General features: G+C 50.1%; 20 non-coding genes across 20 annotated transcripts; all 20 read right to left on the bottom strand.

The window, feature by feature from the left end:
* Positions 1 to 363: 363 nt before the first annotated feature.
* Positions 364 to 482, bottom strand: LOC128353099 (5S ribosomal RNA). The gene has a single exon (XR_008320811.1). It is a non-coding gene; the product is annotated as a 5S ribosomal RNA (ribosomal RNA).
* A 419-nt stretch (positions 483 to 901) lies between these two features.
* Positions 902 to 1020, bottom strand: LOC128354097 (5S ribosomal RNA). Its single transcript, XR_008320951.1, has one exon. It is a non-coding gene; the product is annotated as a 5S ribosomal RNA (ribosomal RNA).
* Positions 1021 to 1432: 412 nt separating this feature from the next.
* Positions 1433 to 1551, bottom strand: LOC128353560 (5S ribosomal RNA). The gene has a single exon (XR_008320896.1). It is a non-coding gene; the product is annotated as a 5S ribosomal RNA (ribosomal RNA).
* A 413-nt stretch (positions 1552 to 1964) lies between these two features.
* LOC128353091 (5S ribosomal RNA) lies at positions 1965 to 2083 on the bottom strand. The gene has a single exon (XR_008320810.1). It is a non-coding gene; the product is annotated as a 5S ribosomal RNA (ribosomal RNA).
* A 413-nt stretch (positions 2084 to 2496) lies between these two features.
* Positions 2497 to 2615, bottom strand: LOC128353084 (5S ribosomal RNA). Its single transcript, XR_008320809.1, has one exon. It is a non-coding gene; the product is annotated as a 5S ribosomal RNA (ribosomal RNA).
* Positions 2616 to 3034: 419 nt separating this feature from the next.
* LOC128354091 (5S ribosomal RNA) lies at positions 3035 to 3153 on the bottom strand. Its single transcript, XR_008320950.1, has one exon. It is a non-coding gene; the product is annotated as a 5S ribosomal RNA (ribosomal RNA).
* Positions 3154 to 3565: 412 nt separating this feature from the next.
* Positions 3566 to 3684, bottom strand: LOC128353549 (5S ribosomal RNA). The gene has a single exon (XR_008320895.1). It is a non-coding gene; the product is annotated as a 5S ribosomal RNA (ribosomal RNA).
* Positions 3685 to 4097: 413 nt separating this feature from the next.
* On the bottom strand, positions 4098 to 4216 carry LOC128353078 (5S ribosomal RNA). Its single transcript, XR_008320808.1, has one exon. It is a non-coding gene; the product is annotated as a 5S ribosomal RNA (ribosomal RNA).
* Positions 4217 to 4629: 413 nt separating this feature from the next.
* On the bottom strand, positions 4630 to 4748 carry LOC128353892 (5S ribosomal RNA). Its single transcript, XR_008320926.1, has one exon. It is a non-coding gene; the product is annotated as a 5S ribosomal RNA (ribosomal RNA).
* Positions 4749 to 5167: 419 nt separating this feature from the next.
* On the bottom strand, positions 5168 to 5286 carry LOC128354084 (5S ribosomal RNA). The gene has a single exon (XR_008320948.1). It is a non-coding gene; the product is annotated as a 5S ribosomal RNA (ribosomal RNA).
* A 412-nt stretch (positions 5287 to 5698) lies between these two features.
* On the bottom strand, positions 5699 to 5817 carry LOC128353073 (5S ribosomal RNA). Its single transcript, XR_008320807.1, has one exon. It is a non-coding gene; the product is annotated as a 5S ribosomal RNA (ribosomal RNA).
* Positions 5818 to 6230: 413 nt separating this feature from the next.
* LOC128353066 (5S ribosomal RNA) lies at positions 6231 to 6349 on the bottom strand. The gene has a single exon (XR_008320806.1). It is a non-coding gene; the product is annotated as a 5S ribosomal RNA (ribosomal RNA).
* Positions 6350 to 6762: 413 nt separating this feature from the next.
* On the bottom strand, positions 6763 to 6881 carry LOC128353881 (5S ribosomal RNA). The gene has a single exon (XR_008320925.1). It is a non-coding gene; the product is annotated as a 5S ribosomal RNA (ribosomal RNA).
* Positions 6882 to 7294: 413 nt separating this feature from the next.
* Positions 7295 to 7413, bottom strand: LOC128353063 (5S ribosomal RNA). Its single transcript, XR_008320805.1, has one exon. It is a non-coding gene; the product is annotated as a 5S ribosomal RNA (ribosomal RNA).
* Positions 7414 to 7826: 413 nt separating this feature from the next.
* Positions 7827 to 7945, bottom strand: LOC128385365 (5S ribosomal RNA). Its single transcript, XR_008320803.1, has one exon. It is a non-coding gene; the product is annotated as a 5S ribosomal RNA (ribosomal RNA).
* Positions 7946 to 8358: 413 nt separating this feature from the next.
* Positions 8359 to 8477, bottom strand: LOC128385358 (5S ribosomal RNA). The gene has a single exon (XR_008324686.1). It is a non-coding gene; the product is annotated as a 5S ribosomal RNA (ribosomal RNA).
* Positions 8478 to 8890: 413 nt separating this feature from the next.
* LOC128385353 (5S ribosomal RNA) lies at positions 8891 to 9009 on the bottom strand. Its single transcript, XR_008324685.1, has one exon. It is a non-coding gene; the product is annotated as a 5S ribosomal RNA (ribosomal RNA).
* Positions 9010 to 9422: 413 nt separating this feature from the next.
* On the bottom strand, positions 9423 to 9541 carry LOC128353869 (5S ribosomal RNA). Its single transcript, XR_008320924.1, has one exon. It is a non-coding gene; the product is annotated as a 5S ribosomal RNA (ribosomal RNA).
* Positions 9542 to 9954: 413 nt separating this feature from the next.
* Positions 9955 to 10073, bottom strand: LOC128385348 (5S ribosomal RNA). The gene has a single exon (XR_008324684.1). It is a non-coding gene; the product is annotated as a 5S ribosomal RNA (ribosomal RNA).
* Positions 10074 to 10493: 420 nt separating this feature from the next.
* LOC128354081 (5S ribosomal RNA) lies at positions 10494 to 10612 on the bottom strand. The gene has a single exon (XR_008320947.1). It is a non-coding gene; the product is annotated as a 5S ribosomal RNA (ribosomal RNA).
* Positions 10613 to 10726: the final 114 nt, after the last annotated feature.

The raw sequence follows: 10726 nt of genomic DNA, 5'->3' as shown, positions 1-10726 counted from the left end.
TCACACCAGCTGAGTGGCGGATAATGGTGTCTCAGCCATCAAACACATGCTATCCTTTAACAGTACTTTGATAGGAATAGTTGTTTTTTTGCTGCGGAGAAACACACAGCTGGAAGGACTGCAACCTTGTTTCTCAGGCCATTTGTGATTTGTGTACATGCGGGATGATTGCAGGCTTTTTACAGGCTGTAACAGTGAGAACTGGAACCCTAAAAACTACTTGGAAAGTGAGGCGTCTCAGTGCCACCTCTCTGGCGTGCATTCAGACACAGCTGGAATGATTGCAGCTTTTGTTCCTCAAAGCCCTGTGTGCGGTGATGGAGCAACAGCGCCCTCCTTTGGTGACAGCTGAGAGGGAAAAAAAGCTTACAGCACCTGGTATTCCCAGGCGGTCTCCCATCCAAGTACTAACCAGGCCCGACCCTGCTTAGCTTCCGAGATCAGACGAGATCGGGCGTGTTCAGGGTGGTATGGCCGTAAGCGACTAAACAGGCCGCAGAAAGCCCATTTAAACATGCTGTGACACCACTGACAGTTGCTCACACCAGCTGAGTGGCGGATAATTGTGTCTCAGCCATCAAACACATGCTATCCTTTAACAGTACTTTGATAGGAATAGTTTTTTTTTTCTGCGGAGAAACACACAGCTGGAAGGACTGCAACCTTGTTTCTCAGGCCATTTGTGATTTGTGTACATGCGGGATGATTGCAGGCTTTTTACAGGCTGTAACAGTGAGAACTGGAACCCTAAAAACTACTTGGAAAGTGAGGCGTCTCAGTGCCACCTCTCTGGCGTGCATTCAGACACAGCTGGAATGATTGCAGCTTTTGTTCCTCAAAGCCCTGTGTGCGGTGATGGAGCAACAGCGCCCTCCTTTGGTGACAGCTGAGAGGGAAAAAAAGCTTACAGCACCTGGTATTCCCAGGCGGTCTCCCATCCAAGTACTAACCAGGCCCGACCCTGCTTAGCTTCCGAGATCAGACGAGATCTGGCGTGTTCAGGGTGGTATGGCCGTAAGCGACGAAACAGGCCGCAGAAAGCCCATTTAAACATGCTGTGACACCACTGACAGTTGCTCACCCCAGCTGAGTGGCGGATAATGGTGTCTCAGCCATCAAACACATGCTATCCTTTAACAGTACTTTGATAGGAATAGTTTTTTTTTTCTGCGGAGAAACACACAGCTGGAAGGACTGCAACCTTGTTTCTCAGGCCATTTGTGTACATGCGGGATGATTGCAGGCTTTTTACAGGCTGTAACAGTGAGAACTGGAACCCTAAAAACTACTTGGAAAGTGAGGCGTCTCAGTGCCACCTCTCTGGCGTGCATTCAGACACAGCTGGAATGATTGCAGCTTTTGTTCCTCAAAGCCCTGTGTGCGGTGATGGAGCAACAGCGCCCTCCTTTGGTGACAGCTGAGAGGGAAAAAAAGCTTACAGCACCTGGTATTCCCAGGCGGTCTCCCATCCAAGTACTAACCAGGCCCGACCCTGCTTAGCTTCCGAGATCAGACGAGATCGGGCATGTTCAGGGTGGTATGGCCGTAAGCGACGAAACAGGCCGCAGAAAGCCCATTTAAACATGCTGTGACACCACTGACAGTTGCTCACACCAGCTGAGTGGCGGATAATGGTGTCTCAGCCATCAAACACATGCTATCCTTTAACAGTACTTTGATAGGAATAGTTGTTTTTTTTCTGCGGAGAAACACACAGCTGGAAGGACTGCAACCTTGTTTCTCAGGCCATTTGTGTACATGCGGGATGATTGCAGGCTTTTTACAGGCTGTAACAGTGAGAACTGGAACCCTAAAAACTACTTGGAAAGTGAGGCGTCTCAGTGCCACCTCTCTGGCGTGCATTCAGACACAGCTGGAATGATTGCAGCTTTTGTTCCTCAAAGCCCTGTGTGCGGTGATGGAGCAACAGCGCCCTCCTTTGGTGACAGCTGAGAGGGAAAAAAAGCTTACAGCACCTGGTATTCCCAGGCGGTCTCCCATCCAAGTACTAACCAGGCCCGACCCTGCTTAGCTTCCGAGATCAGACGAGATCGGGCGTGTTCAGGGTGGTATGGCCGTAAGCAATGAAACAGGCCGCAGAAAGCCCATTTAAACATGATGTGACACCACTGACAGTTGCTCACACCAGCTGAGTGGCGGATAATGGTGTCTCAGCCATCAAACACATGCTATCCTTTAACAGTACTTTGATAGGAATAGTTGTTTTTTTTCTGCGGAGAAACACACAGCTGGAAGGACTGCAACCTTGTTTCTCAGGCCATTTGTGTACATGCGGGATGATTGCAGGCTTTTTACAGGCTGTAACAGTGAGAACTGGAACCCTAAAAACTACTTGGAAAGTGAGGCGTCTCAGTGCCACCTCTCTGGCGTGCATTCAGACACAGCTGGAATGATTGCAGCTTTTGTTCCTCAAAGCCCTGTGTGCGGTGATGGAGCAACAGCGCCCTCCTTTGGTGACAGCTGAGAGGGAAAAAAAGCTTACAGCACCTGGTATTCCCAGGCGGTCTCCCATCCAAGTACTAACCAGGCCCGACCCTGCTTAGCTTCCGAGATCAGACGAGATCGGGCGTGTTCAGGGTGGTATGGCCGTAAGCGACTAAACAGGCCGCAGAAAGCCCATTTAAACATGCTGTGACACCACTGACAGTTGCTCACACCAGCTGAGTGGCGGATAATTGTGTCTCAGCCATCAAACACATGCTATCCTTTAACAGTACTTTGATAGGAATAGTTTTTTTTTTCTGCGGAGAAACACACAGCTGGAAGGACTGCAACCTTGTTTCTCAGGCCATTTGTGATTTGTGTACATGCGGGATGATTGCAGGCTTTTTACAGGCTGTAACAGTGAGAACTGGAACCCTAAAAACTACTTGGAAAGTGAGGCGTCTCAGTGCCACCTCTCTGGCGTGCATTCAGACACAGCTGGAATGATTGCAGCTTTTGTTCCTCAAAGCCCTGTGTGCGGTGATGGAGCAACAGCGCCCTCCTTTGGTGACAGCTGAGAGGGAAAAAAAGCTTACAGCACCTGGTATTCCCAGGCGGTCTCCCATCCAAGTACTAACCAGGCCCGACCCTGCTTAGCTTCCGAGATCAGACGAGATCTGGCGTGTTCAGGGTGGTATGGCCGTAAGCGACGAAACAGGCCGCAGAAAGCCCATTTAAACATGCTGTGACACCACTGACAGTTGCTCACCCCAGCTGAGTGGCGGATAATGGTGTCTCAGCCATCAAACACATGCTATCCTTTAACAGTACTTTGATAGGAATAGTTTTTTTTTTCTGCGGAGAAACACACAGCTGGAAGGACTGCAACCTTGTTTCTCAGGCCATTTGTGTACATGCGGGATGATTGCAGGCTTTTTACAGGCTGTAACAGTGAGAACTGGAACCCTAAAAACTACTTGGAAAGTGAGGCGTCTCAGTGCCACCTCTCTGGCGTGCATTCAGACACAGCTGGAATGATTGCAGCTTTTGTTCCTCAAAGCCCTGTGTGCGGTGATGGAGCAACAGCGCCCTCCTTTGGTGACAGCTGAGAGGGGAAAAAAGCTTACAGCACCTGGTATTCCCAGGCGGTCTCCCATCCAAGTACTAACCAGGCCCGACCCTGCTTAGCTTCCGAGATCAGACGAGATCGGGCATGTTCAGGGTGGTATGGCCGTAAGCGACGAAACAGGCCGCAGAAAGCCCATTTAAACATGCTGTGACACCACTGACAGTTGCTCACACCAGCTGAGTGGCGGATAATGGTGTCTCAGCCATCAAACACATGCTATCCTTTAACAGTACTTTGATAGGAATAGTTGTTTTTTTTCTGCGGAGAAACACACAGCTGGAAGGACTGCAACCTTGTTTCTCAGGCCATTTGTGTACATGCGGGATGATTGCAGGCTTTTTACAGGCTGTAACAGTGAGAACTGGAACCCTAAAAACTACTTGGAAAGTGAGGCGTCTCAGTGCCACCTCTCTGGCGTGCATTCAGACACAGCTGGAATGATTGCAGCTTTTGTTCCTCAAAGCCCTGTGTGCGGTGATGGAGCAACAGCGCCCTCCTTTGGTGACAGCTGAGAGGGAAAAAAAGCTTACAGCACCTGGTATTCCCAGGCGGTCTCCCATCCAAGTACTAACCAGGCCCGACCCTGCTTAGCTTCCGAGATCAGACGAGATCGGGCGTGTTCAGGGTGGTATGGCCGTAAGCGACGAAACAGGCCGCAGAAAGCCCATTTAAACATGCTGTGACACCACTGACAGTTGCTCACCCCAGCTGAGTGGCGGATAATGGTGTCTCAGCCATCAAACACATGCTATCCTTTAACAGTACTTTGATAGGAATAGTTGTTTTTTTTCTGCGGAGAAACACACAGCTGGAATGACTGCAACCTTGTTTCTCAGGCCATTTGTGTACATGCGGGATGATTGCAGGCTTTTTACAGGCTGTAACAGTGAGAACTGGAACCCTAAAAACTACTTGGAAAGTGAGGCGTCTCAGTGCCACCTCTCTGGCGTGCATTCAGACACAGCTGGAATGATTGCAGCTTTTGTTCCTCAAAGCCCTGTGTGCGGTGATGGAGCAACAGCGCCCTCCTTTGGTGACAGCTGAGAGGGAAAAAAAGCTTACAGCACCTGGTATTCCCAGGCGGTCTCCCATCCAAGTACTAACCAGGCCCGACCCTGCTTAGCTTCCGAGATCAGACGAGATCGGACGTGTTCAGGGTGGTATGGCCGTAAGCGACGAAACAGGCCGCAGAAAGCCCATTTAAACATGCTGTGACACCACTGACAGTTGCTCACACCAGCTGAGTGGCGGATAATGGTGTCTCAGCCATCAAACACATGCTATCCTTTAACAGTACTTTGATAGGAATAGTTTTTTTTTTCTGCGGAGAAACACACAGCTGGAAGGACTGCAACCTTGTTTCTCAGGCCATTTGTGATTTGTGTACATGCGGGATGATTGCAGGCTTTTTACAGGCTGTAACAGTGAGAACTGGAACCCTAAAAACTACTTGGAAAGTGAGGCGTCTCAGTGCCACCTCTCTGGCGTGCATTCAGACACAGCTGGAATGATTGCAGCTTTTGTTCCTCAAAGCCCTGTGTGCGGTGATGGAGCAACAGCGCCCTCCTTTGGTGACAGCTGAGAGGGAAAAAAAGCTTACAGCACCTGGTATTCCCAGGCGGTCTCCCATCCAAGTACTAACCAGGCCCGACCCTGCTTAGCTTCCGAGATCAGACGAGATCTGGCGTGTTCAGGGTGGTATGGCCGTAAGCGACGAAACAGGCCGCAGAAAGCCCATTTAAACATGCTGTGACACCACTGACAGTTGCTCACCCCAGCTGAGTGGCGGATAATGGTGTCTCAGCCATCAAACACATGCTATCCTTTAACAGTACTTTGATAGGAATAGTTTTTTTTTTCTGCGGAGAAACACACAGCTGGAAGGACTGCAACCTTGTTTCTCAGGCCATTTGTGTACATGCGGGATGATTGCAGGCTTTTTACAGGCTGTAACAGTGAGAACTGGAACCCTAAAAACTACTTGGAAAGTGAGGCGTCTCAGTGCCACCTCTCTGGCGTGCATTCAGACACAGCTGGAATGATTGCAGCTTTTGTTCCTCAAAGCCCTGTGTGCGGTGATGGAGCAACAGCGCCCTCCTTTGGTGACAGCTGAGAGGGAAAAAAAGCTTACAGCACCTGGTATTCCCAGGCGGTCTCCCATCCAAGTACTAACCAGGCCCGACCCTGCTTAGCTTCCGAGATCAGACGAGATCGGGCGTGTTCAGGGTGGTATGGCCGTAAGCGACGAAACAGGCCGCAGAAAGCCCATTTAAACATGTTGTGACACCACTGACAGTTGCTCACACCAGCTGAGTGGCGGATAATGGTGTCTCAGCCATCAAACACATGCTATCCTTTAACAGTACTTTGATAGGAATAGTTGTTTTTTTTCTGCGGAGAAACACACAGCTGGAAGGACTGCAACCTTGTTTCTCAGGCCATTTGTGTACATGCGGGATGATTGCAGGCTTTTTACAGGCTGTAACAGTGAGAACTGGAACCCTAAAAACTACTTGGAAAGTGAGGCGTCTCAGTGCCACCTCTCTGGCGTGCATTCAGACACAGCTGGAATGATTGCAGCTTTTGTTCCTCAAAGCCCTGTGTGCGGTGATGGAGCAACAGCGCCCTCCTTTGGTGACAGCTGAGAGGGAAAAAAAGCTTACAGCACCTGGTATTCCCAGGCGGTCTCCCATCCAAGTACTAACCAGGCCCGACCCTGCTTAGCTTCCGAGATCAGACGAGATCGGGCGTGTTCAGGGTGGTATGGCCGTAAGCGACGAAACAGGCCGCAGAAAGCCCATTTAAACATGCTGTGACACCACTGACAGTTGCTCACCCCAGCTGAGTGGCGGATAATGGTGTCTCAGCCATCAAACACATGCTATCCTTTAACAGTACTTTGATAGGAATAGTTGTTTTTTTTCTGCGGAGAAACACACAGCTGGAATGACTGCAACCTTGTTTCTCAGGCCATTTGTGTACATGCGGGATGATTGCAGGCTTTTTACAGGCTGTAACAGTGAGAACTGGAACCCTAAAAACTACTTGGAAAGTGAGGCGTCTCAGTGCCACCTCTCTGGCGTGCATTCAGACACAGCTGGAATGATTGCAGCTTTTGTTCCTCAAAGCCCTGTGTGCGGTGATGGAGCAACAGCGCCCTCCTTTGGTGACAGCTGAGAGGGAAAAAAAGCTTACAGCACCTGGTATTCCCAGGCGGTCTCCCATCCAAGTACTAACCAGGCCCGACCCTGCTTAGCTTCCGAGATCAGACGAGATCGGACGTGTTCAGGGTGGTATGGCCGTAAGCGACGAAACAGGCCGCAGAAAGCCCATTTAAACATGCTGTGACACCACTGACAGTTGCTCACACCAGCTGAGTGGCGGATAATGGTGTCTCAGCCATCAAACACATGCTATCCTTTAACAGTACTTTGATAGGAATAGTTGTTTTTTTTCTGCGGAGAAACACACAGCTGGAAGGACTGCAACCTTGTTTCTCAGGCCATTTGTGTACATGCGGGATGATTGCAGGCTTTTTACAGGCTGTAACAGTGAGAACTGGAACCCTAAAAACTACTTGGAAAGTGAGGCGTCTCAGTGCCACCTCTCTGGCGTGCATTCAGACACAGCTGGAATGATTGCAGCTTTTGTTCCTCAAAGCCCTGTGTGCGGTGATGGAGCAACAGCGCCCTCCTTTGGTGACAGCTGAGAGGGAAAAAAAGCTTACAGCACCTGGTATTCCCAGGCGGTCTCCCATCCAAGTACTAACCAGGCCCGACCCTGCTTAGCTTCCGAGATCAGACGAGATCGGGCGTGTTCAGGGTGGTATGGCCGTAAGCGACGAAACAGGCCGCAGAAAGCCCATTTAAACATGCTGTGACACCACTGACAGTTGCTCACACCAGCTGAGTGGCGGATAATGGTGTCTCAGCCATCAAACACATGCTATCCTTTAACAGTACTTTGATAGGAATAGTTGTTTTTTTTCTGCGGAGAAACACACAGCTGGAAGGACTGCAACCTTGTTTCTCAGGCCATTTGTGTACATGCGGGATGATTGCAGGCTTTTTACAGGCTGTAACAGTGAGAACTGGAACCCTAAAAACTACTTGGAAAGTGAGGCGTCTCAGTGCCACCTCTCTGGCGTGCATTCAGACACAGCTGGAATGATTGCAGCTTTTGTTCCTCAAAGCCCTGTGTGCGGTGATGGAGCAACAGCGCCCTCCTTTGGTGACAGCTGAGAGGGAAAAAAAGCTTACAGCACCTGGTATTCCCAGGCGGTCTCCCATCCAAGTACTAACCAGGCCCGACCCTGCTTAGCTTCCGAGATCAGACGAGATCGGGCGTGTTCAGGGTGGTATGGCCGTAAGCGATGAAACAGGCCGCAGAAAGCCCATTTAAACATGCTGTGACACCACTGACAGTTGCTCACACCAGCTGAGTGGCGGATAATGGTGTCTCAGCCATCAAACACATGCTATCCTTTAACAGTACTTTGATAGGAATAGTTGTTTTTTTTCTGCGGAGAAACACACAGCTGGAAGGACTGCAACCTTGTTTCTCAGGCCATTTGTGTACATGCGGGATGATTGCAGGCTTTTTACAGGCTGTAACAGTGAGAACTGGAACCCTAAAAACTACTTGGAAAGTGAGGCGTCTCAGTGCCACCTCTCTGGCGTGCATTCAGACACAGCTGGAATGATTGCAGCTTTTGTTCCTCAAAGCCCTGTGTGCGGTGATGGAGCAACAGCGCCCTCCTTTGGTGACAGCTGAGAGGGAAAAAAAGCTTACAGCACCTGGTATTCCCAGGCGGTCTCCCATCCAAGTACTAACCAGGCCCGACCCTGCTTAGCTTCCGAGATCAGACGAGATCGGGCGTGTTCAGGGTGGTATGGCCGTAAGCGACGAAACAGGCCGCAGAAAGCCCATTTAAACATGCTGTGACACCACTGACAGTTGCTCACACCAGCTGAGTGGCGGATAATGGTGTCTCAGCCATCAAACACATGCTATCCTTTAACAGTACTTTGATAGGAATAGTTGTTTTTTTTCTGCGGAGAAACACACAGCTGGAAGGACTGCAACCTTGTTTCTCAGGCCATTTGTGTACATGCGGGATGATTGCAGGCTTTTTACAGGCTGTAACAGTGAGAACTGGAACCCTAAAAACTACTTGGAAAGTGAGGCGTCTCAGTGCCACCTCTCTGGCGTGCATTCAGACACAGCTGGAATGATTGCAGCTTTTGTTCCTCAAAGCCCTGTGTGCGGTGATGGAGCAACAGCGCCCTCCTTTGGTGACAGCTGAGAGGGAAAAAAAGCTTACAGCACCTGGTATTCCCAGGCGGTCTCCCATCCAAGTACTAACCAGGCCCGACCCTGCTTAGCTTCCGAGATCAGACGAGATCGGGCGTGTTCAGGGTGGTATGGCCGTAAGCGACGAAACAGGCCGCAGAAAGCCCATTTAAACATGCTGTGACACCACTGACAGTTGCTCACCCCAGCTGAGTGGCGGATAATGGTGTCTCAGCCATCAAACACATGCTATCCTTTAACAGTACTTTGATAGGAATAGTTGTTTTTTTTCTGCGGAGAAACACACAGCTGGAATGACTGCAACCTTGTTTCTCAGGCCATTTGTGTACATGCGGGATGATTGCAGGCTTTTTACAGGCTGTAACAGTGAGAACTGGAACCCTAAAAACTACTTGGAAAGTGAGGCGTCTCAGTGCCACCTCTCTGGCGTGCATTCAGACACAGCTGGAATGATTGCAGCTTTTGTTCCTCAAAGCCCTGTGTGCGGTGATGGAGCAACAGCGCCCTCCTTTGGTGACAGCTGAGAGGGAAAAAAAGCTTACAGCACCTGGTATTCCCAGGCGGTCTCCCATCCAAGTACTAACCAGGCCCGACCCTGCTTAGCTTCCGAGATCAGACGAGATCGGACGTGTTCAGGGTGGTATGGCCGTAAGCGACGAAACAGGCCGCAGAAAGCCCATTTAAACATGCTGTGACACCACTGACAGTTGCTCACACCAGCTGAGTGGCGGATAATGGTGTCTCAGCCATCAAACACATGCTATCCTTTAACAGTACTTTGATAGGAATAGTTGTTTTTTTTCTGCGGAGAAACACACAGCTGGAAGGACTGCAACCTTGTTTCTCAGGCCATTTGTGTACATGCGGGATGATTGCAGGCTTTTTACAGGCTGTAACAGTGAGAACTGGAACCCTAAAAACTACTTGGAAAGTGAGGCGTCTCAGTGCCACCTCTCTGGCGTGCATTCAGACACAGCTGGAATGATTGCAGCTTTTGTTCCTCAAAGCCCTGTGTGCGGTGATGGAGCAACAGCGCCCTCCTTTGGTGACAGCTGAGAGGGAAAAAAAGCTTACAGCACCTGGTATTCCCAGGCGGTCTCCCATCCAAGTACTAACCAGGCCCGACCCTGCTTAGCTTCCGAGATCAGACGAGATCGGGCGTGTTCAGGGTGGTATGGCCGTAAGCGACGAAACAGGCCGCAGAAAGCCCATTTAAACATGCTGTGACACCACTGACAGTTGCTCACACCAGCTGAGTGGCGGATAATGGTGTCTCAGCCATCAAACACATGCTATCCTTTAACAGTACTTTGATAGGAATAGTTGTTTTTTTTCTGCGGAGAAACACACAGCTGGAAGGACTGCAACCTTGTTTCTCAGGCCATTTGTGATTTGTGTACATGCGGGATGATTGCAGGCTTTTTACAGGCTGTAACAGTGAGAACTGGAACCCTAAAAACTACTTGGAAAGTGAGGCGTCTCAGTGCCACCTCTCTGGCGTGCATTCAGACACAGCTGGAATGATTGCAGCTTTTGTTCCTCAAAGCCCTGTGTGCGGTGATGGAGCAACAGCGCCCTCCTTTGGTGACAGCTGAGAGGGAAAAAAAGCTTACAGCACCTGGTATTCCCAGGCGGTCTCCCATCCAAGTACTAACCAGGCCCGACCCTGCTTAGCTTCCGAGATCAGACGAGATCTGGCGTGTTCAGGGTGGTATGGCCGTAAGCGACGAAACAGGCCGCAGAAAGCCCATTTAAACATGCTGTGACACCACTGACAGTTGCTCACACCAGCTGAGTGGCGGATAATGGTGTCTCAGCCATCAAACACATGCTATCCTT

Source organism: Scomber japonicus, chromosome 2, assembly GCF_027409825.1.
Source record: "Scomber japonicus isolate fScoJap1 chromosome 2, fScoJap1.pri, whole genome shotgun sequence".
Lineage (NCBI taxonomy): Eukaryota > Metazoa > Chordata > Actinopteri > Scombriformes > Scombridae > Scomber > Scomber japonicus.
Note: the sequence above shows the minus strand (reverse complement) of the source record. Positions and strands in the feature narration are given on the sequence as shown.